Source organism: Schistocerca serialis, chromosome 3 (genome assembly GCF_023864345.2).
Source record: "Schistocerca serialis cubense isolate TAMUIC-IGC-003099 chromosome 3, iqSchSeri2.2, whole genome shotgun sequence".
NCBI lineage: Eukaryota > Metazoa > Arthropoda > Insecta > Orthoptera > Acrididae > Schistocerca > Schistocerca serialis.
In genome coordinates this window covers 784,109,184-784,133,818 of record NC_064640.1, presented here as the reverse complement: position 1 = coordinate 784,133,818, position 24,635 = coordinate 784,109,184, and the positions used below count along the sequence as shown (strand labels likewise).

The window sequence follows — 24,635 nt, the reverse complement described above, 5'->3', positions numbered from 1 at the left end:
GTGAACAGTGTATATGTTAGATTATTTGTGTCCACCTAAGCTCCTTCAGTTTTTTTTTATGATTTGATGCTGTTTTTGCAGCATGTAATTAGATTTAATATAGCGGTTTCCTTCAGAATGGACATACAAAAAGTGGCTCTGAGCACTATGGGACTTAACATCCGAGGTCATCAGTCCCCTAGAACTTAGAACTATTTAAACCTAACTAACCTAAGGACATCACACACATCCTTGTCCGAGGCAGGATTCGAACCTGCGACCGTAGCGGTCGCGCGGTTCCAGACTGAAGCGCCTAGAACCGCTCGGCCACAGCGGCCGGCAATGGACATACACCTGAACCCCATGATGTCTGTAACATTAAGTGTTTGAAAGTTTCTCGTTCGGGCAGACGGTTTTGCATTTTTTAATGACTCGGAATTTTATATTTCTATGAAAAGGTTTATGGAAGTTACGACGCATCATAAATGAAACAATTTTAGTACAAATATAACCAGTAGGATAATCCACCGTACGGAAAAATGTTCAGAGACATAAGACAACTTCTCACGTTCATAAACACGATGACTTGTGGCCAAACTAGCAGAACTGATGACACATCACAACCAGAGGCGTCTTCCGTTTTGCGTCACGCTTATCTTACACAAGAGGCCGGAGAAATGTAACAGTATACGACGACGTATTTGTGGATGTGCTCTAATGTAGTATCAACGTCAGAAACAAAGCCTTACTGTCTGCTAGTGACGTCCATGGAGTTAACTGTCATCTCTCTTTGACGTCACATCTGTATTTCTAATCCACTTCCGGATTTAAGCCGGGGACCGCTCGTTCCAAAACTAATCTCTGTAATCTCATCAGTCTGTTTCATTTAAACACATTAACTGTATGAAAAAAGACTTCTTCAGTTCCCGTAACCTGGCAATATAGCGTCCTCTACGGGCGATAAGACCGGATAATTTCCTGCATAACGCTTACTTCGGGATGCAAACTTAATGCAGCGTCCAAAGAGGATTTACTGCGTTCTATATATTTGTCTGTCCGCCTGGGTGGTAACGTGCTCGCCTCCTATGCAAGCGGGCCTTGGTTCGATTCCCGGCCGGGTTGGAGATTTTCTCCGCTCGTGGACTGGGTGTTGTGTTATCATCATCATTTCATCCTCATCACCGGCTCAAGTCGCCCAATGTAGCGCCGACTGAAATAAGACTTGCACCTGGCGGCCGAACTTCCCCGGACGGGGCCTGCCGGCCATCAATGCCATACGCTCATTTCCATACATTTGTCTTACACGAGCACTGCTCAGTTTACGCATGCACTGACGTTCAATAATTCTAATCGCTTACACTTTATACCTCCTGTCTGAATGTCATCCACGACCCATGACATGCATTCTTATATTACAGTGCTGGGAATTTCACAAATGTACTAGTATAAGGGAATGGTACAGATTTGGGATACCGTTTGTGAAAGTATATTCCTTGTATGGTAGAATTTCCTGAAACTCTTGTTATGCCACCTGACTTCAAAAGTAACCCGATCAACGTTGACTACGTTCAGCAGCGCAGTTGTAATTTAATGTTTAAATATTACGGATAAGATTCAGTTCATTTACAACGCACACATACGCGTTTACGAAGAGTTGGAGAAACAAAGGAGCAGATTAAAACTATGTGACGGACTGAGACTCGAACCTGGACCTTCGTCTTCCGCGGGCAGATGCTCTACCGACTGTGCTGTCAAAGCAAGGCTCATGGCCCGCCCTCACAGCCTTTACTGTACATCATTTCCTGACTTCCAACGCTCCCAGGTTCGAGTCCCGGTCCGCCACAAATCTGCCAGAAAGTTTCAAATCACTACGCTGTAGAGTGAAAATTAATTCTGGAAACAACTGAGCAGTTCACATTACAGAAGAGAGATTGTGACAGCCACAATACTTAGCAAACATTAAGTTACGCACGCACATACTGTGCCGCTGAGACAGAGAGCGGGTCAGCGGATGCGGCTAACTGACGAGTAAATTGGGTTTGCGAGTAATGTGCTTCGTACGGTTTTATCCGATGTTAACGGAGGTGGCCCCGAGCAAATTGGATAGTGGCCCGAGGAAATGAAGGAGTAAGCCAACATCTGGAGGTGAATAGAGGCATTTTTCCATTTTACACTCCCGTACGCTGTGATTCAGAGAAGCGTGTATGCACAGTTTTAAGAGGTTCTGTCTTCTTTCATATACAGAGTGATTCCGTGATGATGTTACAAACTTTTAAGGATTATGCAGAAGGGTAAATGTATCAATATGGTCCGCAAACGACCGAATCGAATGTTATAAGCGAAAATCGTTCTGATACCTCTGTTAGTGGACTACATGTACTGGCACTGTTGTTGGTACGATTGTACGGCAACTTTCAGAGGTTGATCGAAACAAGAAAAATGAATAAATATGGTCTCTAACATGCCTACCTTAAAAGCTATCAGCACTTGTTCAACTTCGATATTGAGAAAAACATCTACTGCAAGCGCTTTGGTTTCCACATCTTGGAGAAGGTAGTATGGACCACAAAAAGTCTAGTAAATATGGGCTCCAACCCGCCTACATTACAAGCTATTGGTATTTATTCAATAGAAGACATGTGTTTCACAGCAGCGAAGATGAACAAGTGCTCACAGATCTGCAAATATCAATTTTAGAGCCCATATTTACTAGACTTTTTTCTTGCATTGGTTCATCCTAGCACCTCTGAAAATCGCCTACTATACCATCTTAAAAGCACAAAATGATTCAAATGGCTCTGAGCACTACGGGACTTAACTTCTGAGGTCATCATTCCCCTTAATAGCAACAGTACCGGTACATGTGTTCCACTGTCAGAGGAATCACAACGATTTTCGTTTATAACTTTCGGCTCGGTCGTGTCTGGTTCATTTACCCTTCTCCATCATTACTGAAAGTTCATAACATCACCACTGAATCACCCTGTACAAAACTGACATTTTCACGCAGAGAAGTACGTATATGTAGGCTTATGCAGAAACGGTCTTTCTTCGCGCAACACGTAACGATACTTCAATTTCCTACATGCCTACTATTATAATTCTCATGAAAAAATAAATTACTTCTACAGCTGACAAAAGGCAGTGGCCCGATTGCAACTCCTATGGAGATGACGAAAGTCGTGGGACAGCGATATGCCCACATACAAATGACGGTAGTATTGCGTACACAAGGTACAAAAGGCAGTGCATTGGCGGAACTGTCATTTTCACCCAAGTCATTCATGTGAAAGGGTCTCCGGCGTTTATTATGGCCGCACGACGGGAACTAACAGACTTTTTACGCGGAAAGATAGATGGAGACAGAAGCATAGGACATTCAATTTCAGCAAATGTCAGGCAATTCAATACTCCGAGATACACAGTATCAAGAATGTGCCGAGAGTACCGATTTCAGTTATTACCTCTTACCACCGAAAATGCAGAGACCAACGGCCTTTGCTAAACGACCAAGACTAGAAGCGTTTGCGTAGAGTTGTCTGTGCTAATAGACGAGCAACACTGTGTGAAATAAACGGTAGAAATCAATGTGGGACGTACGACGAACGAATGGCGCGGAATTTAGCGTTAATGTGTTATGGCAGCAGACGACTGACACGAGTGCCTTTGCTAACAGCACGACATCGCCTACAGCGCCTCTTCTGGGCTCGTGACCATATCGGTTGGACCCTACACGACTGGAAAACCGTGGCCCAGTCAGACGAGTTCCGATTTCAGTTGGTAAGAGATGATGTAGGGTTCGAGCATGGCAGAGATCTTACGAAGCCATGGACCCAAATTGTCAACAAGGCACTGTGCAAGCTAGTGGTGGCTCCACAATGGTGTGGGCTGTGTTTATATGCAATGAACTGGGTCCTCTGATCCAACTGAACCGATCACTGACTGGAAATGGCTGTGTTGATACACTCGCAGACCATTTGCAGCCATTCATGGACATCGTGTTGCCAAACAACGAAGTCATGTCACCAAGCCAAAATTGTTCGCAAATGGTTTGACATGGTTTTGCGTGAGAGATTTATAACATCCAATTTTTTTGAGTGGTCCATTTTCTTTTTTCTAATAGCTTTAATTGCTATTTGCATAGTAGACCAATTCCACTGCTTTCGGGCTCTTGAAGTAATTTCTGAAGCAGTTCCTATAAATAAAACAAGTTGTGAAAATACGGTACAAATATGGGAGACGAGTATTCCATATTGGTGACACAGAAATTTTGAAATTCAGAAACGCAAATAAAATCGAAAATTCAATATAAATAGGCAACAAACACGCCGTTTTACGGTTTAATGTATTAGGTAAACGTCTGTTTACAAAATATATTAATAATTTACGTTTTATGACAAGAATGAAACTGAAAACCAGCAACCTGCAACAATTATGCTTCCTAATGAATTAGGTAAAACGGCTTCACTCACTCACAATGGTGCCAACTGTAATATGAATGCATCCCAGAGCAGTCTACAGTTGCTGAACGTAGTTTTTAAACAACTAGCCGAAGTACAGCACTTACAAGACGAGAAATCATAGTATTCCATATTACTATCCATATTCCACATTTACCTCTTCCTCTATTAAAATCCGTCTACTGTCTTTACAATAGCGTTTTTACTATGCCAATGTGCAGTTCCGAGTAACAGTTTTTTAAGTATTAAGAAAGTATCCGGATACATATTAGTGGACATTAAATATGGGGAGTGTCCACCCTTCACCTTTATTAGGCTTGAACTCTGCTAGGGACACACAAACACTGAAGAGCCAAAGAAATTGGTACACCTGACTAATATCGTGTAGGGCCCCTGCGAGCACGAAGAAGTGCCGCCACACTACTTGGCATGGACTCGACTAATGTCTGAAGTAGTGCTGGAGGGAACTGACTCCATGAATCCTGCACGGCTGTCCATAAATCCGTAAGAGTACGAGGGGGTGGAGATCTCTTCTGAACAGCAAGTTGCAAGGCATCCCATATATGCTCAATAATGTTCATCTCTGGGGAGTTTGGTGGCCAGAGAAAGTGTTTGAACTCAAAAAAGTGTTCCTGGAGCCCCTCCGAAGGAATTCTGGACATGTGGGGTTTCGCACTGTCCTGCTGGAATTTCCGAAGTTCGTCAGAATGCACAACGGACATGAATAGATGCAGGTGATCAGACAGGATGCCTACGAACGTGTCACCTGTCACAGTCGTATCTAGACGTATTCGGGATCCCGATCACTCCAACTGCACACGCCCACACCATTATAGAGCGGACACCAGCTTGAAGAGTCCCCTGCTGACATGCAGTGTCCATGGACTTATGAGGTTGACTCCATACCCGTACACGTCCATCCGCTGGATACAATTTGAAGCGAGACTCGTCCGACCAGACAACATGTTTGCAGTCATCAACAGTCCAATGTCGGTGTTATGGGGCCCAAACGAGACGTAAGGCTTTGTGTCGTGCAGTCATCAAGGGTACACGAGTGGGCCTTCGGCTCGGAAAGCCCATATCCATGATGTTTCGTTGCATGGTTTGCACGTTGACATTTGTTGTTGGCCCAGCACTGAAATCTGTAGCAATTTGCGGAAGGGTTGCACTTCTGTCACGTTGACCGATTCTCTTCACACGTCGTTGGCCCCGTTCTTGCAGGATCTTTTTCCGGCCGCAGCGATGGCGGAGATTTGATGTTTTACCGAATATTCACGGTACACTCGTGGAATGGTGGTACGAGAAAATCACCACTTCATCGCCACCTCGGAGATTCTATATCCCATTGCTCGTGTGCCGACTAAAGCACCACGTTCAAACTCACTTAAATCTTGATAACGTACCATATTAGCAGCATTAACCGATATAACAACTGCGCCAAATACTTGCTGTCTTATATAGGCACTGCCACCCGCAGCGCCGTATTCTGCCTGTTTACATATCTCTGTATTTGAATACACATGCCTATACCATTTTTTTTTGTCGCTTCCATAAATAATGAGGTGCCTCAATGTTTGAGAGGAATGACAGCTCATTCTTCCTCAAGAAACGAAACCAGAGAACGTTGTGATCGGCTTAACTCATCCTAAAGGTTTTCCATGGGCTCGGGTCAGGACTCTGGGCAGCTCAGACCATTTAAGGTATATTATCGTCCACAAACGGTTGCCTCACGTATGCTGCTTTGACACCGTGCATTGTCATGTTTATACAATCATCGCCTCCGATCCGTTCCTCTACTCTACGTAGTAAATTATCGTCCACAAACGGTTGCCTCATGTATGCTGTTTTGACGGGGTGCATTGTCATGCCGGCCGGAGTGGCCGAGCGGTTAAAGGCGCTACAGTCTGGAACCGCACGACCGCTACGGCCGCAGGTTCGAATCCTGCCTCGGGCATGGATGTGTGTGATGTCCTTAGGTTAGTTAGGTTTAAGTAGTTCTAAGTTCTAGGGGACTTATGACCACAGCAGTTGAGTCCCATAGTGCTCAGAGCCATTTGAACCATTTGCATTGTCATGTTTATACAATCATCGCCTCCGATCCGTTCCTCTACTCTACGTACTAAATAATGCAGTAAAAATGAGATCGTATACTTCTGCGTTTACGGTTTGCTTAGCCGCAATAAGGAGAACACACGATAACACAATAACTACCCCTATACCGTAACACCAGCACCTCCGTACTTCACTGTTGGCACCACACATGATGGCAGGTAACGTTTTCCAGGCATTCGCCCTTCCAACGGAATGTCGGAGTATAGCGTGATTCACCATTCAAATGACTCATTTCAAGTCATCCACTGTCCAGTGGCGTCGCTCGATAGCCCCTCAAGCGCCTCTTGGTTTGGCTACAGAAATTTTTAGCTTGTGAGGAGCTGCTCCAACACTGCAATCCACTCTTTCTAAGTCCCTACACACAGTCAGTGTGTTAGTTTGTCTTGGTTTATCTGTGGCTTTTCCTTCGCGTTTCCACTTCATAATCACATCACCAAAAGTCGGCCTGAGCAGCTCCAGAAAGTCGAAGTCACTGAGCTCTACCGGCCGATCCATTCCGCTTTCACTGCTTCTCTGCTAGCAACACAATTCTCTCCGTCTCCTTTTATATTGGCAACTCCGTCTTTTGTGACATGCAATAGTCAATTAAGCACAATGAAGTTGTGTCCAGATACTTTTAATGACATAGTGTACGAGCTAAAGCTCTGGTAACGAAGCTGTGACTTCGAAATAAAAACTGGAATAGTAAAAACACTACTAAAAAGACAGTAGACGGATTTATTATGAAGGTTTCTAATAAAGTTATTGTCACTGATAGGTCAGTTACGAAGAAAGTATTTTGTACATCTCATTAATAAAGCTGATTTTCTGCAAGGGCGTTTATCATTATTTCTTTGTTTTCATACTGAAATTAATGCACGTCTTTTCTTTTACGAGCAAAGGTATCTACTACCCTGAAGAGAAGAAAGGACCTCTGTATTTCCAGAAAGTCCGAAGTCAATTTTTTATACATAGTACTTCATTGGAAATTTCGAGAAAATACCCTCACGAGTCCAAATGATACAGCACTAGACCAAGTATTTGTTACCCTCCGTCTCATAAACTTGAAATTTTCTGGAAATATTAATATGGTAGTACAGTAAAATGTTTTTTGAAGCAACTACCTGGCATTAAAATGCATTCTAAAAACGTTGAGATTGCACAGGTCATATTTAACATGTGAAAATAGGAGGTGTTGACTGAAACTGTGCGCATTCGCTGATTTATAAAAGTCCACTCCGCGACGAGCAGTGGCAGGAAACCCACTACGAAGCCCTAATACCCAAACGTTTTGTCTGTCTCAAAATTATATCTTACACGCTTGTATAGTACCTAATCTGGACGGTTCAGTAGATCGTTTCTAATCCCTATTGAAAAGGTTATGGAAAGTAGACTTTTTTATAATTGTTCTTCATTAACTCAAACTAACGAGTTTGTTCGGGTGAAAGGTACTCCCCATGACGTTTCCTGTGCCGTCAGGCTAAAGGCATATTCCTCAGTCAGGTACTCTAGCGAGCAAGAGAAACGATAAATACCCATTCGTGCCCTGGACATTTTTGTGTTACAGTCCATATCAGCTCAAAGATAAAACTGCAGCTGTCTCACACCGCACAATATAGCGAGGCGGTTTAAAACTTCCTTATGTGTAGGAGAAAGAGAGAGGGAATGAGAAGTATGACGCTGCAGCAAAATGTAGATAACTAACACACTTTTCTCCTGTAATCGCTATCTAATATTTCAAACAATATATGTCACAAGAAAGCTACAGCTTCTGCTTTCAACCGGCGAACTTAATTTCGCAAACGCCGCGCGAATTATCTGCACACATACCATCACATTATCTCAGTTCTACAATTCCGAAGTTCATGGCACACGTGCGAACGCTAAACTGAAACGAATGTTATCAAGAAAATTTGATTTAATTGGGCTCAGTTCACTACAGTAAGAAGAGATACCGTTTCTGTGAAATGGTGATATACACTGTTCGTAGAAATATTTGTCTTTCCAAATTGATGCGTCAGTTGCTCTGCCAAGTTTAGTGTCACATCTCGCTCGCCGATCACTGTGTCAGCATTAATTGCAGACATCAAGGCGCCAAGGGTAGGTTGTGTTTACCACACATTTCTTCGCCAATTAACGCGATTGTCAACTTTCATCTACGACCGACACCTGCAGAGGATTAATCACATTTCACTTGGGTAACATCGGCGTTCTTGGAGCTTCAAGCACAGCTCAATAGAACACACATTACTCCATTGATCTTTCCTCATCAAATATCCATGCACACCATTCCTATGACATATCCGCTAAAGCTCCTATAACCGTTGTCATCGTACTTCTGATCAACGCAGGCACTGCAATATCGTATTTATCCGCCGACACCACGAAAACTACGTTCAATTAAAATGTCTACGCTGTACAGGAATACACACATGGATGTACGAGTGCAGTTTGTGGACGCAAAGCTGACGACATACTGAAGTTTGGGTCTGGCCGTGAGTCGTGCTCGGATAGCCTAAGTGTAAGACGACCGATCGCGATAAGCCGGAAATCCCGGTTCGAGTGCCGGTCGGGCAGAAATTTTCATTGTCATTCCATCATAAAGCTGATGGTTGACCATATTCACAACTGCGATACATTTTATATATTTTACAATGGCTGTGGTAGCTGCAATGCCTGCTCCTCCGGACATGAATGCATGTCCGAAGGAACATTGCTTCATATTTCTGAACAACACAGGCACTGCAATATCGTACTTTTTAAGAAAGTATGGCGTTTCCATACAAAACCTATATCAAAAACTGCTGCGTTCTATTATTTTTAATCACAAGAGTTTTACTACTGCAATGCAGAATCAGCAACAGTTTGTCCAAGAACTATGTACTACACCAGAGGTAGTCGACCTTCTTTACGTACCGCCCAGCGGTTCCATAGTGATGGTGATTTACACTGATAAGCCAGAACATTGAGCACTACCCACCCCGACGTTGGATGCTGCCTAACGGCGTTGCGGGTACGTGGAGCGGTAGCAAAAGTATGTAAGACACGGACGAGGGATCACCATAGTGAAGATAAAGGGCTGCAGATTGGGAACTCCATTGACTTAAGTGACTTTGACAAAGGGCAGATTATTATTACGCAAAGCCTGTGAACGAGTATCTCGTAAACGGCGTAACTGGTCCAACGTTCAGGTACCACTGTCGTGAGTATCTACGGAAAGAGATAGGACAGTGAAACTACCGCTAGACGCTAATGGTTGGACGTCCACGACTCTTCATAGATCGTGGAATTTGGAGGATGGTCTGTTCTGCAAAATAGGATAGATGGTGATCTGTGGCATCTCAGCCGAAAGAGCACAACGCTGGTGCACGCATAAGTGCTTCGGAGCACACCGTTCATCGTTCATTGTTGAACATGGAGCTCCGCAACAGACCCCGCCCTACGTGTTCACATGTTGCCCCACAACATCGTCAATTACGATTGCAGTGGACACGGGACCATCGGGATTCGTCCGTTGATTACTGGAAACGTGTCGGCTCTTCGGGTCAATCACATTTTTACTACACTAGGCCGATGGTCGACTCCACAAACACCGTGATCGAGGAGCACGGCGGCTCGAAACGTGCAGCGTGCCACGCGCGCAGGCTGGTGGGAGCAGTATTATGCTATGGGAGACGTTCTCGTGCTCTTGCAAGAGGCGTGTGGCAGTAATCAAAGACACGCTCACTGCTCGAACCACGTGGATCCCTTCATGCTTGACGTCTTCCTCGATGGCGATGTCATCTTTCAGCAGTGTAAAGTCAGAACCGTGCTACAATGGTTTCAGGAGCATTATAGTGGACTCACGTTGATGCCTCAGCCACCAAATTTGCCTGATGTAAATCCTATGGAACCCATCGGGGTCGGTATCGGGGCGCCATCACTGAGTACGCAAATTAGCAGCCCGTTATTTACGCGAATTACATGACCTGTAATGCCACATACCTCCACAAACTTACCAACAAACGTCGGATCCGTGAAACGTAGAATCAGTGATGCATTTAGTTCCAAAGATGGACAAACAAGCTACTAAGCACGTGGTCATAATGTTTTGGCTCATCAGTGTATAAAGCAGGGAAGTAAATTTACAACGCAGATTTAAAGCTAGTTAAAGCATTTAATAATAATTCCTTACCAAATACTTTACGTCAAACTTTTATGAAAACGTAATGAAAATGTTTTTGAACTCTCCTACCGCCTACTGCCTACCATGAAAGCTGGATCGCCCACTAGTTGGCGGTAGGGACCAGGTTGAATGTCACTCTACAATACCGTTGGTCCTAAAGTTCCGGGACTGGTCTTATTTCAGCCGTGCAAGCGACGTCCGAGCAGTAACTATGGCGGCAGCTTGTAAACAACAGATGTGCATCCGACCACTCAGTTGTGCGCAGGCAGTGCTAATTAGTGGACTCGCGTCTGCAGTGTGACAACGTTTTTGTGTCACAAATAGCAATGCAGCGACATCTCTCAATAAAATGTTCACGACATGCTCCAGAACGTTTTCAAATAGAGAAAAATGTGTGCAAAGTTTGTTCCGCACACCTTGACCGTGAACAAAAACGACTCGTGGATGCCTGTCGCGGCTTGATTAAAATGCAAAACGCAGACTATTCTTTTCTGAAAAAAAAAATCATCCCGGGTGATGAGATTTGGTGTTATCAATACGGAGCTACCACAGAAAGACAAAATGCAGCAATTCACAAGACAGGTCAACGCTTTGACGACATAACCGATATTTTACGCCAGTGTGACGCGCAAGTTGAACAGCATCCCAAAGAAAGAGTTTTCTAACAGCTCCACATGATTGTATGAACGTTCTGTGCATTGTACACAAGTAGGGGAGATTACATAGAACACGTGAACCATTAAAGCCCCCATCTTAACTTTTCTCTATATTTTTTTATAAACCGAGTCTCGAAACTTTTTGAACTGTTGGTGTGTATCCACCCATTTCTTAGTGTCATCTATGAAGTTTTTTCAACAAAACTGACTTTCGGCTACACATTCGTTCAAGTAGCTGAACTTACGTTTTTAAGACGAATCAAGCATACATGTATATTTTCTGTTTTTGTTTCAGCCACCAGTAAAGATGATCTGCAGTAACGGCACATTTAATAGCTGCAGCCATACTCTATACGGGACTCGAACACGTGACCTCTACCTTACAAGGCAGCGACGCCAACTCGAGAACCCGGAGGTCACCATCTGTCAAGTTTTTCATTGTAACAACAATATACGCAGCCATAGTAATTCCGTCGCTGCAATAAAAGGATAGAGAGTGAACGCAGTGGAAACGGCTGATCTATTATTTGGCAGAGCTCAAAATGTTCGATTTGTAGGCATCTTATATACATTTTTCTCTCTCATCATTTTCGGCAAACTTCAAACGGATGGAGGAGGAGGAGATTAGAGTTTAACGTCCCGTCGACAACGAGGTCATTAGAGACGGAGCACAAGCTCGGGTGAGGGAAGGATGGGGAAGGAAATCGGCCGTACCCTTTCAAAGGAACCATCCCGGCATTTGCCTGAAGCGATTTAGGGAAATCACGGAAAACCTAAATCAGGATGGCCGGAGACGGGATTGAACCGTCGTCCTCCCGAATGCGAGTCCAGTGTGCTAACCACTGCACCACCTCGCTCAGTCAAACGGATGGAGATGAGGACCGTAACTTATTCCCTTCTAAAGTTTGGCGATTTCATTTCCAAGATTCCATGTGTTTTCTTATTTCGTTTATAACACAAACCGACGTAGATCATTCGTAAACTATTTTACTCCGCTCGTAGACAGCAATTAAGCGGCGATGTAAGCAACAGTCTGCAGGAAAGAAGTGAATCTGCCGCGCATAACAATTACATATCTAAGTGCTAGTAACGCGTTATCTATGAAAAGCAGACAACACTCTGAAAACATGCAATAAAATTAAAGAAGATAAAACAATATCCCTATGAGGTTTTGTCCGTTTAAAGCTAACTTAGGATCTGTCTCGGAAACTATAGTAATATCGTGGCACACAGCGACTAACACTCGCACCCCTTTTCTTATTTAATTTTTTGAATTGACACTATTAATATTGAACTGGGCATACCTACGAATACTGATCCTGTTACCAAGTCATAAACCTTCAAGACAAATAACGAGCATCTGACGATTTGAAACGATCCAATATATACAGATTTCAGGGTGGCAAAGCGCATGATTAAACAACAGCTATCACTGAAGCTTGAACCTTTTTAAAAGCAACTTGCATCGTAATAATGAACTGACACGTCAGAAAGGAGAAGACTCGCATATATTATTTGCGACAGTAAAAACGACTGAAAAGTGAAAAAGCTGACAAAGTATTCTTTGAACGTGTCCAATGATGTAATTCACATACGATGATCAAGTGCCAGGACGCTTCACAGTGCTACTGCGTCAATAACTGCAGTCCGTCTTACTCCTTTTGTTAACAACCAAAACTGCCCTTCGTTGCACAACTCTCGTGAAAGTTATTAAACTTGTCTAGTTTACGACATCAGCGATTTTTTCATGGCGATATTGTTTTGGACAGCAAACAGTCACAATCACATACAAAATGTTCAGGTTGCAACGTCTTCCACTTTACAGCAGATGTAAGTAAGTAAATCGATGTTTTCAATAACGTGTTTCATATAAGAGGGTTGGAACTTTAATAGTAGCAACTATTTTTTTGCAGCTCGTACAAAATAGATACGTGTTTCCAAGTTTTACTGACCTTCAAAGTAGTGACCAGCACTGTGTATAACCCACTGCACGCGATGTGGAAGTTGTAGGATACTCTTAGCAGTTCCAATGGTTCAAATGGCTCTAAGCAATACGGACTTAACATCCGAGTTCATCAGTCCCCTAGACTAAGAACTACTTTAACCTAATTAACCTAAGGACGGCACACACATCCATGCCCGAGGCGGAATTCGAACCTGCGACCGTAGCAGCAGCGCGGTTCCAGACCGAAGCGCCTAGAACCGCTCGGCCACAGCGGCCGGCACTCTTGGCAGTGCCAGTTGTGTTGACAGTTCGAACGGCGCGATCTATTGCCCGACGAATTTGTAGAAGTTCTGAAGCGAATGCCGTGAAGCGTTTCCTTCAGTTTAGAAATCGAGTTGAACTACGAGGGCTTCAGTCAGGGGAGTGCAGCAGGAGGTATAGCACTTAGCAGCCCCACCAGTCAAACAAATCAGAAACAGCTTGCACTGTACGTGCTTGAGCATTGTCCTGCAAAACGATGGTCAGGTCCTACAGAAAGTGTCATCACTTCTGTCTCTAAGCTGGTCGTAGGTTGTGTTCCAAAAATGAACAGCATAGAGACAGAATTGATGACACTTTCTGCAGGACCTGACCATCGTTTTGAAGGACAATGCTCAAGTACGTACAATGCAAGCTGTTACTGATTTGTTGGACTGATGGGGCTGCTAAGTGCTATACCTTCTGCTGCACTCCCCTGACTTAATCTCTCGTAAGTTCAACTCGATTTCTAAACTGAAGGAAACACTAAACGGCATTCGCTTCAGAACTGCTACAAATTCGTCGGGCAACAGACCACGCCGCTCGAACTCTCAACACAACTGGCATTGCTAAGAGTATCCTACGACTTCCACATCGCTGGGAACGGGTTATACACAATGATGGTGACTTCTTTGAAGGTCAGTAAAACTTTGAAACATGTATCTATTTTGTACGAGCTGTAAATATATAGTTGCCACTATTAAAGTTCCAACCCTCGTATCATCCTACGCTATACAATGCTATTGTTACTGTCTTCAGTCAATATAATATTCTCGCATATATTAACTTTTCTGGTTTTCGTATTGACGTTACATTATTCCAGTGTAAATCTGTAATAATCTAGTAGGTTATATGAAGACAGTGAATAGCGAATACGTGGCTTTAATATTGTAGAGCAAAATAAAACGGCCATTTGGAAGCAGTTGCAGTTCGCAGAAAGAATTGTACACTGGCAGTATATGAAATAAGGTTGATTCGAATTTGAGTGGCAGTTAAATATCTTCGATTCTTCGATGAATGTATCAGCTTTCTTTTTAGGATTGGATTGGACTGTTTGGGGGAAGATACCAAACAGCGAGGTCATCGGTCTCATCGGATTAAGGAAGGACGGGGAAGGAATTCGACCGTGCCCTTTCAAAGGAACCATCCCGGCATCTGCCTGGAGCGATTTAGGGAAATCACGGAAAACCTAAATCAGGATGGCCGGACGTGGGATTGAACCGTCGTCCTTCCGAATGCAAGTCCAGTGTGGTAACCACTGCGTCACCTCGCTCGGTTTTCTTTTTAGTTAGAGATTGTGCTTCCCCTCTCTGTTGTACGCAACTCTGTATTCGCAACTACCAAAAATGAAAATTTGTGTGTTGCTGTTGACTTGGAGGTTAGTTCAGTCGATTAAATCGGAAAATGAATGTACACGGATGAGCCAAAACATTATGACCACCCGCTTAATAGCTTCTTTGTCCGTCTTTGGAAAGAAATACATCACTAATTCTTCGTATTACAGATCAGACAATTTGTTGGTAGGTTTGTGGAGGTATGTAGCATTAGAGTCTACGCCGGGTTATGTAATTTGCGTAAATAACGGGCTACTGATTTGCGAACGCGCTGACGGCGCCCAGTAACGACCTAGGATTTGCATCAGGCAAATTTGGTGGCCGAGGCATGAACATTAGTTAACTGTAATGCTCCTGAAACCACTGTAGAACAGTTCTGGCTCCAAGACAAGGACAATTATACTGCTGAAAGATGACATCACCGTCGGGGAAAACATCAAGCATGAAGGGATGCAGGTGGTTCGCAGTTATCAGTATGTCTTCGATTACTACCACACGCCCCATGGAAGCGCAGGAGATTGTCTCCCACAGCATAATATTGCTCCCACCAGCCTGCGTCCGTGGCGCGCTGCACGTTTCGAGCCGCCGTTCACCTCGATGACGGCGTTTATGGAAACGACTAGCTATAAAGTGTAGCAAAACTGTGATTGAACCGAAGGGCCGATACGTTTCCATTGACCGACGGTGGAATTCCTGTGGTCCCATGCCCAGTGCAATTGTAACTAACGATGATGTTGTGTCAACATGAGAAAATGTAAGGCGGAGTCTGGTGCAGAGCTCCATGTTCAACAATGTACGGCGAACGATGTGCTCCGAAACACTTTGTGCCTGCAGAATGGAAAGGGCTTTCAGCAGAGATGGCACAGATGACCACCTATCCCACTTTACAGACCACAGAAGCCTCCGAACCCCACATTCCGTGAAGGGTTGTGGACGTCCAACCATTTAGCGTTTAGTGCTAGTTTCATTGTCCTACCACTTTCCAAAAATGCTCACGACAGTAGCACGTGATCATTCGACCAGTTTTGCCGTTTTCGAGATACTCGTTCAGAGGGTCTGCCCTTCGTCAAGGTCTCTAATCTCAATGGATTTCCCTATTTACAGCCCATATCTTCGCCAGGGCGACCCCCGTCCGTGTCTGCTCCGCTTCCATTCTTTTGTCACCGCGTCATGTGCACCCAACGCCACCAGGCGGCATCCAACGTCGTGGTGGGCAGTGGTCATAATGTTTTGGCTGGCCAGTGTATGTATAAATTCCGCCTTCAGTCGCAAAAGAACTTTACTTAAATCAAGCACTATGTGATCTTCATATTCTTCTTTTCCGAAAATGTCTACTGTCTTTTTATGTAGCTTCTCGAATCAGTGTAGAATCATGAACTACACTACTGGCCATTAAAATTGCTACACCACGAAAGTGACGTGCTACAGATGCGAAATTTAACCGACAGGAAGAAGATGCTGTGATATGCAAATCATTAGCTTTTCAGAGCATTCACACAAGGTTGGCGCCGGTGGCGACAACTACAACGTGCTGACATGAAGAAAGTTTCCAACCGATTTCTCAAACACAAACAGCAGTTGACCGGCGTTGCCTGGTGAAACGTTGTTGTGATGCCTCGTGTACGGAGGAGAAATGCGTACCATCACGTTTCCGACTTTGATAAAGGTCGGACTGTAGCCTATCGCGATTGCGGTTTATCGTATCGCGACATTGCTGCACGTGTTGGACGAGATCCAATAACTGTTAGCAGAATATGGAATCTGTGGGTTCAGGAGGGTAATAAGGAACGCCGTGCTGGATCCCAACGGCCTCGTATCGCTAGTAATTGAGATGACAGGCATCTTATCCGCATGGCTGTAACGGATCGTGCAGCCACGTCTCGATCCCGGAGTCAACAGATGGGGACGTTTCCAAGACAACAACCATTTGCACGAACAGTTCGACGACGTTTGTAGCAGCACGGACTATCAGCTCGGAGAACACGACTGCGGTTACCCTTGACGCTGTATCACAGACATGAGCACCTGCGATGGTGTACTCGATGACGAACCTGGATGCACGAATGGCAAAACGTCATTTTTTCGGATGAATCCAGGTTCTGTTTACAGCATCATGATGATCGCATCCGTGTTTGGCGACATCGCGGTGAACGCACATTGGAAGCGTGTATTCGTCATCGTCATACTGGCGTATTACCCGGCGTGATGGTATGTATGGGGTGCCATTGATTTCACGCCTCGGTCAACTCTTGTTCGCATTGACGGCACTTTGAACAGTGGACGTTACATATCAGATGTGTTACGAACCGTGGCTCTACCCTTCATTCGATCCCTGCGAAACCCTACATTTCAGCAGGATAATGCACGACCGCGTGTTGCAGGTCCTGTACGGGCCTTTCTGGATACAGAAAATGTTCGACTGCTGCCAAGGTCAGCACATTCTCCAGATCTCTCACCAATTGAAAACGTCTGGTTGGTTCAAATGGTTCTGAGCACTATGCGACTTAACTGCTGAGGTCATCAGTCGTCTATAACTTAGAACTAATTAAACATAACTAACCTAAGGACATCACACACATCCATGCCCGAGGCAGGATTCGAACCTGCGACCGTAGCCGGCAAACGTCTGGTCAATGGTGGCCGAGCAACTGGCGCGTCACAATACGCCAGTCACTACTCTTAATGAACTGTGGTATCGTGTTGAAGCTGCATGGGCAGCTGTACCTGTATACGCCATCCAAGCTCTGTTTGACTCAATGCCCAGGCGTATCACGGCCGTTATTACGGCCAGAGGTGGTTGTTCTGGGTACCGATTTCTCAGGATCTATGCACCCAAATTGCGTGAAAATGTAATCACATGTCAGTTCCAGTATAATATATTTGTCCAATGAATACCCGTTTATCATCTGCATGTCTTCTTGGCGTAGCAATTTTAATGGCCAGTAGTGTAAATCCAGATACACATAAAATGGTACAATGTAACATAGTGACATCAGAACATTTTACGACGTAACAGCGCACACTATATTGACATTGTTAAGCGCCGGTAAGTGTTGCGATGTGACTAAGTTACATTTTATGACTTTCTGTGTACCTGGAGTTAGTTTTCGTTGCTATACTGACTCTAGGAGCCGTGTTAAAACACATGTGGACGATGCCAGAAAAGAAGCAACTGAAAATGGATCCACGGTATCCGAAATTGCATAGTGACTGATTTAAATACAGTTTCTTTCGAATCGAATGCGTAATTCATATGTACACTCATCTGAATAACCAAAGTCACGGTCACTGCGATCCTAAGATAAGGCGGTGACAGAATACGTGAGATCCCTCGCCGCATCCTTATGCACAACTAAATAGTATTATTGCCTGTTCATACAGCGTAACACGCAGAGAGATGAAATACTACCAACATATTGTCTACAGGAGTGGAGTCGAAAAACTATACGAGCATTGTCAGACTACTTTAGATAATGTGGGAGACTATACTGCTGCTAATTTATTTATCTTTTTTTGCTGTGTTCAATAAGCTAACGAAAACACGCTATTTAGTATGCAGTGTATTAATACGAATGAATTAGAACTTACCATGATAAAGTTATAAAAAAAGTATTTTTAAATAAAACAAAGTATTTCAAATTGCCTCAAATTAGCAGCTTCTACGTTAAGTCCACAGTCGTGCAGCATTACAGGACTAACACGGAAGTATGAAAACGTAGCAGTAGCTGCAGATACATGACAAAATCCATTTAACAAATCACTAAGTGCCACAATTAAGTCAATGCAATTGACATAAGCAGAAAAAACAGGCACTAATAAGGTGCAGATCAGCAAGTTTTTCATCTTTAGATCTACAAGGGACAGAATCAAGACAGCGACAAAATTTATGGGGGAGAAGTTGTCCTAGGGTTTCTTTGCTGACTATCGATCTGCCTGCTAGTGGCTCTTACACAGAAGACGCAAAAATCTGATCTCCAGCGAGATTAGAAACGAAAACTAACGCAGTTTTCCTCTTGAAGGGCGAACACTATACCGCTAAGATAACATACAACTGCAGCAAACAGCGCTCCCTTGTTTCAATGATGGCTAAGACAGAGAATTTGCAACGTAAATGGCGAAGCAAGCTCGAGTTTCTGCTGGAACGAGCTTCCTGAACTCAAAACCATAAATTTGTTACCGCTGTACTTTTTCTGAAAATTAATGACTCGTTGGATGGGCGAAGCTGATCCCTCCTTGTCCGATGGACTGGTTGCCGATGACATCGGAATATCGACGTGTTGATTAATAGTAATTTCGCCTAAGTGTATGCCGTTCTGTCAAACCTTTGACATAAGCTTTTAATTTCAGGTGAAGAATTACATTCGCCAATTACAAAGGGCCTACTCTCATCGCACAGCAAACAAGAATCGCAAGTAGAAAATTATAAAATATGCACCTGGATATGTAGTCATTTGCAGGCTCCAGTTTTCCAGAAAATGCTTTGATACGATTTGTTTGACGCGAAATTATCGCCAGATAGGGAGGTATTTAGAACGTTAACGAAGTTGCTCTTTCTGATGTTATTCCCATTAAAGGATATAACTGTGACATATATGCTTTCGCTCGTTGCTGGTGGTGCTTCAGTTTTTCATTGTTCGAACGTTTCTATAATAGATATCACCCTGCGGAATACACTGGTTCTCTAGAAGTATGGAAGTAAAAATCAAAGCAAAAATTGATGTACTAGAATTTATATGTTCTTCATATTCAATTACTGTTCGTTACATAAGGTTATATAACGTTTGCAATGATAAAATCTGATTTTAATAATACTGAAAAGAACTGTCTTCCTACGATTAGTTTCATTTGATTATTCCGCTACAAGTCGCTCATTACGCACACTTCCAAATATTGAACGGGTATTACTGCTTCCAGGGATTTCCTGCAATCGTCTGATCAGTTACACGTAATACGTTCCATTTTTTATGTTGAGTGTCAACCGCCAATCTTGCACCAACCGTCGATCCTCTGCAGGTCGTCCTTCCTGCATTTCGCAACAGTTTTCTTGCGTGCAACCTCTGTTCAAAAAGTCTCTCCGCAGTGCCGTATGATAGCCGCGCGTGCCGTATACCGCAGTGAATATACCGAAATGAAACTCAGTGAAATACAAGTTATTAATTTATTGAATATTCATTTTTACTTACAAATTTTCACATTAAATGTTGAAAGTGTCCCCCCCCCCCCCCCCTGTTATTGAATGCACAATTCAATTCGTCTAATCATGTTTCCAAACACAAGCTGCAACATTTCTTCTGTAACAGAAGCAGTGAAAGTGGATATTCCAGTTTTCGATTCATCGATGTATTTTGGACGGTTTTTACAGACTGTTGCTTTCGCTGCACCCCAGAAGAAAAAGTTAGGTGGTGTTAGGTCAGGCGATCGTGGAGGCCAAAGTCACTGTGAAATTATGAGATCACCAAGAACATCTGCAAGCAGTGACATTGAAACGCGAGCTGTATGCGCGGTTGCACCATCTTGTTGAAAATAACCGTATTTCACTTAACACAAGTTCTCCTATGAATGGGTACAGAATTTCACTGCAGTATCGTTGTGCGTTTCTTGCTTCGCTGAAAAATATGGGACCCACAATCCGACGTCTAGAAATTGCAATCCAAGCTCCTATTTTCACAGAATAAAGTGGTTCCTCATGAATACACAATGGATTTGCAGTACTCCACATACGAGAATTTTGCGAGTTCTTTCACCCGGATAAATGAAACCACGCCTCATCAGTGAAAAACGTTTCATTAAGAATATCCCTTCCATTTTATTGAACTAAATTTTTAAACCAATGACAATAATGCAGTCTCTTGCCATGATCAGTATTTTTCAGTTCTTGCACGACTGTCACTGTGTATGGGAGAAGTTCTAATTTTTTCCATACAGCTGTGTGCGCCGTTCCGACACTAACATCGATTTCCTGGGCGAGTTTTCTTACTGACTTTTTCGGACTCATGGACATTTTAAAGGAAATATCGAATACTTTATCCTCAGACAAAACGCTAGGACGACCACTTCTCGGTGCACAGTTTCGCAATGTGGAAGTCTTCTCTCCGGGAAAACTGAATTAAATGTTTGACGAACCGAAATTGTGTATTTACCGCCAACTTTGAACACTTGTTCGACAAAAAACACACGTTCTTCAATGGTTAGCTTTTTAACAGTGACAAAAACGAAACAAACGAACAAAGGAAGTAAACTTAAATGTTCACGTCAAAACGTAACGACACACACCAACGATACTACAGACGCTGGCTGAGATAAACGAAACAGTGGAATGTTGGGAGAGTCCACTTGACGGGAAGTAACCCAGGCAGGCGAACAATCATACGGCACGCGCGGCTAACAATCATACAGCACTGCGGAGAGACTTTTTGAACACCCCATATACCCTGGTGAGCAGAACTTAAGGATGAAAGTAACTTTCACATTGTGTGTCACTGCCAAGTAATATGGCCCGATAGAACTTGGACCATATATAGAACAAATTGCTACAGTATAGTACAGAAGGTAACTGAAAGGAAGACCATATGAGCCGAACATAAACGACGCTTTGGTTCACAGACAATAATTCATGGTGGTCTCCTCTGCGTTTCAAAACGGGGTGTGTGAGCAACGCGGACAGCATTGCAGGCTGTACGACGAGCTCCCATGCTAGCCATAAGTCTGTTAAGGAGTTATTGAGGTAGGGAGTCCCATTCTTCTACCAGAGTGGTTGACAACTGCTGGACGGACGCTGGTGCACGAGGACGTGCGGCAATCGTCTTCCCAACGCATCCCACATGAGCGCGTCTGATTTAAATCGGGGAAGTCGGGGAAACGGGCAGCTTGGGAGCACGTTGCAGAGCATACATAGCCATCCGTGGTAATGATGCACCTTATTAAGAACTATGTAATGCAGGGGACAATCACGAATCTCGGTGACTTCACTCTAATTATTGTCTTTGGATCAAACTGTCATTGCTATTAGTCCCACTGCGAATTTCTTTCAGCTACCTCCTGTACTACACTGTATCAGTCATTCTATGTATGGTCTACGTTTCATCGAGCTATGTTACTTGGCAGTCACACATCGTGCAAAAATTACTTTCGTCCTTAAGTATTGTATGTCAACCGAGGGCTTAGAAACGACGGAGACGCTCCGCCCTTGCCGCAGCTGCAGTGGTCCACAAGCCCACGACGACTACCGCAGTCCACCCCTCCGCCGCCCCACACCGAACCAATCTTTCAGGGTTATAGAGCGGTTCGGTCCCCGGTGCCCCCCCCCCCCCCCCCCAGGGAACGTCTCACACCAGACGGGGAAGGGGAACCAGCCCGCATTCGCCGAGGCAGATGGAAAACCGCCTAAAAACCATCCACAGGCTGGCTGGCTGGCCGGCTGACCGGACCTTGACACAAGTCCGCCGGGCGGACCAGGCGCTCCTTCCCAGTAAGGAAAACCGTGCGTTAGACCGCACGGCTAACCAGGCGGGTTACGTCGTCCTCGAGTACTGCAAACCAGAGTGCAACAGCGTAATCAGCGAACAGCCTCATGGAGTTTCTGACGTTCCCAACCAGATATATAGTGAACCGTAATGGATTACGTTAAGTCGGAAAGGCTTTCATTATTTACACCAGTTGGGCCCATTTTTTTTGTGAATTTTGAACGTCGTGTGTGAAGGATTGATGAGTGCGTAAGGAGTGTACTTTTGATAAGAGTGGTTAAACCCGACGCTGGCACAAAGTCCGCTGTTCTCGAATAGCCCAAAAGAGGTCGCTGAATTCAACATGTTCATCTTGCGTCACTAACGCAGAGGTAGCAGGTTGGTGACCCACCTCGGACATGGATGAAGTTTTACAGGTGTTGTAACTATGAGTCTCTCCTCACTAAGTGGGGATAAACAAGACAATAATATAGAGATGCGTACTCAAAAAAAGACAAGTTGAGCTTGCACAGTCTCAGAGAGAGTAGCATTTAAGCTAGAACATTGGTCTATGGAGTAGTGTTCGAAAAGTTGATGCTACCATAGCTCTTTCGCTTTCTGGCCAAATACTTCCATTACAACGGTAGGAACTGGCTATGTTTTGCGTTTGCGTACGTTAGCGAAAAAAAACGTATAATTAAGTAGCTCTAATTGGACAAGAACAGAGAAAAAAGGGACTGCATCTCTTTCAAACACGACGTCCCGATGTCTGTATGTAGTGATTTAGAGACAGCGCAAAAAAAAACCCTCAGAAGGCGGTCAAGAGTTTTTAGCTCTCTTCTCTCCAATGTGAGTCCAGTATCTTAACCTCCTGCGATTTGCATGAAACTGAAAATGTTTGTACTTCTCTCGCAACTGAGAGTGTTGACGTGATACACTGTACGTAATAAACAACTTTATGTGTTTAACATAACACTGCCTTTGGAAATGACGAAATGTCGAAGCGCGAAAATTGTTCACAGGAGGCGCTGAAAATGTTCCACGTCTCAACATGTTTCCGAAAAATTTTGCCAATTCATTTGGTGTGATTTCCGCAATCGCACTGCGAATGATGTTTTCAGGTCTTAAATTGTAAGCGAGTTGTTACTATAGACTCCCCCATCTAATTAACCCAGAAATAAAAATAACAGGTAGACAGATCGGGCAATATGGGAGGCCATAAACATGCGGAAACCGTACGTTCTTCTCCGAAAGCTTCATGGACGTATGACACTGAAAACCGTGAAGTATGCGCCATAGCGCTATCTTGCTGGGAAAACGCATACTCTCGTTCGTCCTCAGTTAGCTGCACTATGACTGCTTGCAACAATTCCGTTAGGTACACTTGAGAATTCACGGTGTTGTTAAAGAAAATGAGGCCTAAAATACATTGGCCTGAAACTGCACACAAACGCCTACATTCAGATCAAGCAGAGGCACCTCAAATCATTCCTTGGAGTTGTTTCTTGACCAATAGCGTGTGTTTTGGCAGTTCATGTACCGCTAAGGTGAAACCATGCTTTGTCTCAGTTGAAATAAAGATTTGGACCCAGAGAACCATCAGCGACATGTGTGGCTAACCATTCGTAACAGTGCCGTCGTTACGCGCAATCCGAAGGTTTTAATGCTTGATTCACTGTTACTTCTATGCTCGGATATGTAACAGCTTCAACACGTTCTGGCATGACTTTCGTTTGATGTTTAGCGGGGAGGATCGATGTCTAGTTCGTCTCCGTGCAGTTCTTACTATAGTCTCGTGAACACGTCCAATATTTTCCGGAGAAAAAACTTTCCTTACCCGGTTACGTTTGGCGTTAGCGACTGAACATGTTTCTCTAAACTTAGTGATCAATTTCTACAGAACACTTTTTGCACGGGCAGCTGTCCTATTTTATTGTGAACCCTTCATTTAATATTTTAAACGATTCACATAAAAAATTCAACAATAAACATTCTTTATTCGATTGAAAAAGGCATTCTGCAGAACTGTATTCACAACAATCTTCAAACTGAGTACTGACAACGCAGCACTGATCAAGAAATCGCCGCACGACATCATGCGACTCAGCTCGAGCGCCGCCCTAGCGTTAAGAAATAACAGCACTAAGACAGCTTTAAATATCACATTCATTATAACAAGGGACCTCTTTTCTCTTGACCACCCCGTAGGTCTCTGAACCTATTAATGCGCAGTACGTTACATTTACATATGTTCAGTGTTAACTGG

At 43.9% G+C, this 24,635-nt stretch overlaps 1 protein-coding gene and 1 non-coding gene across 7 annotated transcripts in view; both read right to left on the bottom strand.

Annotated features, from left to right (window-relative positions):
• The window catches only part of LOC126470629 (transcription factor 12), a 748,727-nt gene that overhangs the window by 550,900 nt on the left and 173,192 nt on the right, over nucleotides 1–24,635 (bottom strand). The window lies entirely within an intron of this gene.
• On the bottom strand, nucleotides 12,136–12,208 carry Trnaa-cgc (transfer RNA alanine (anticodon CGC)). Its single transcript has one exon. It is a non-coding gene; the product is annotated as a tRNA-Ala (tRNA).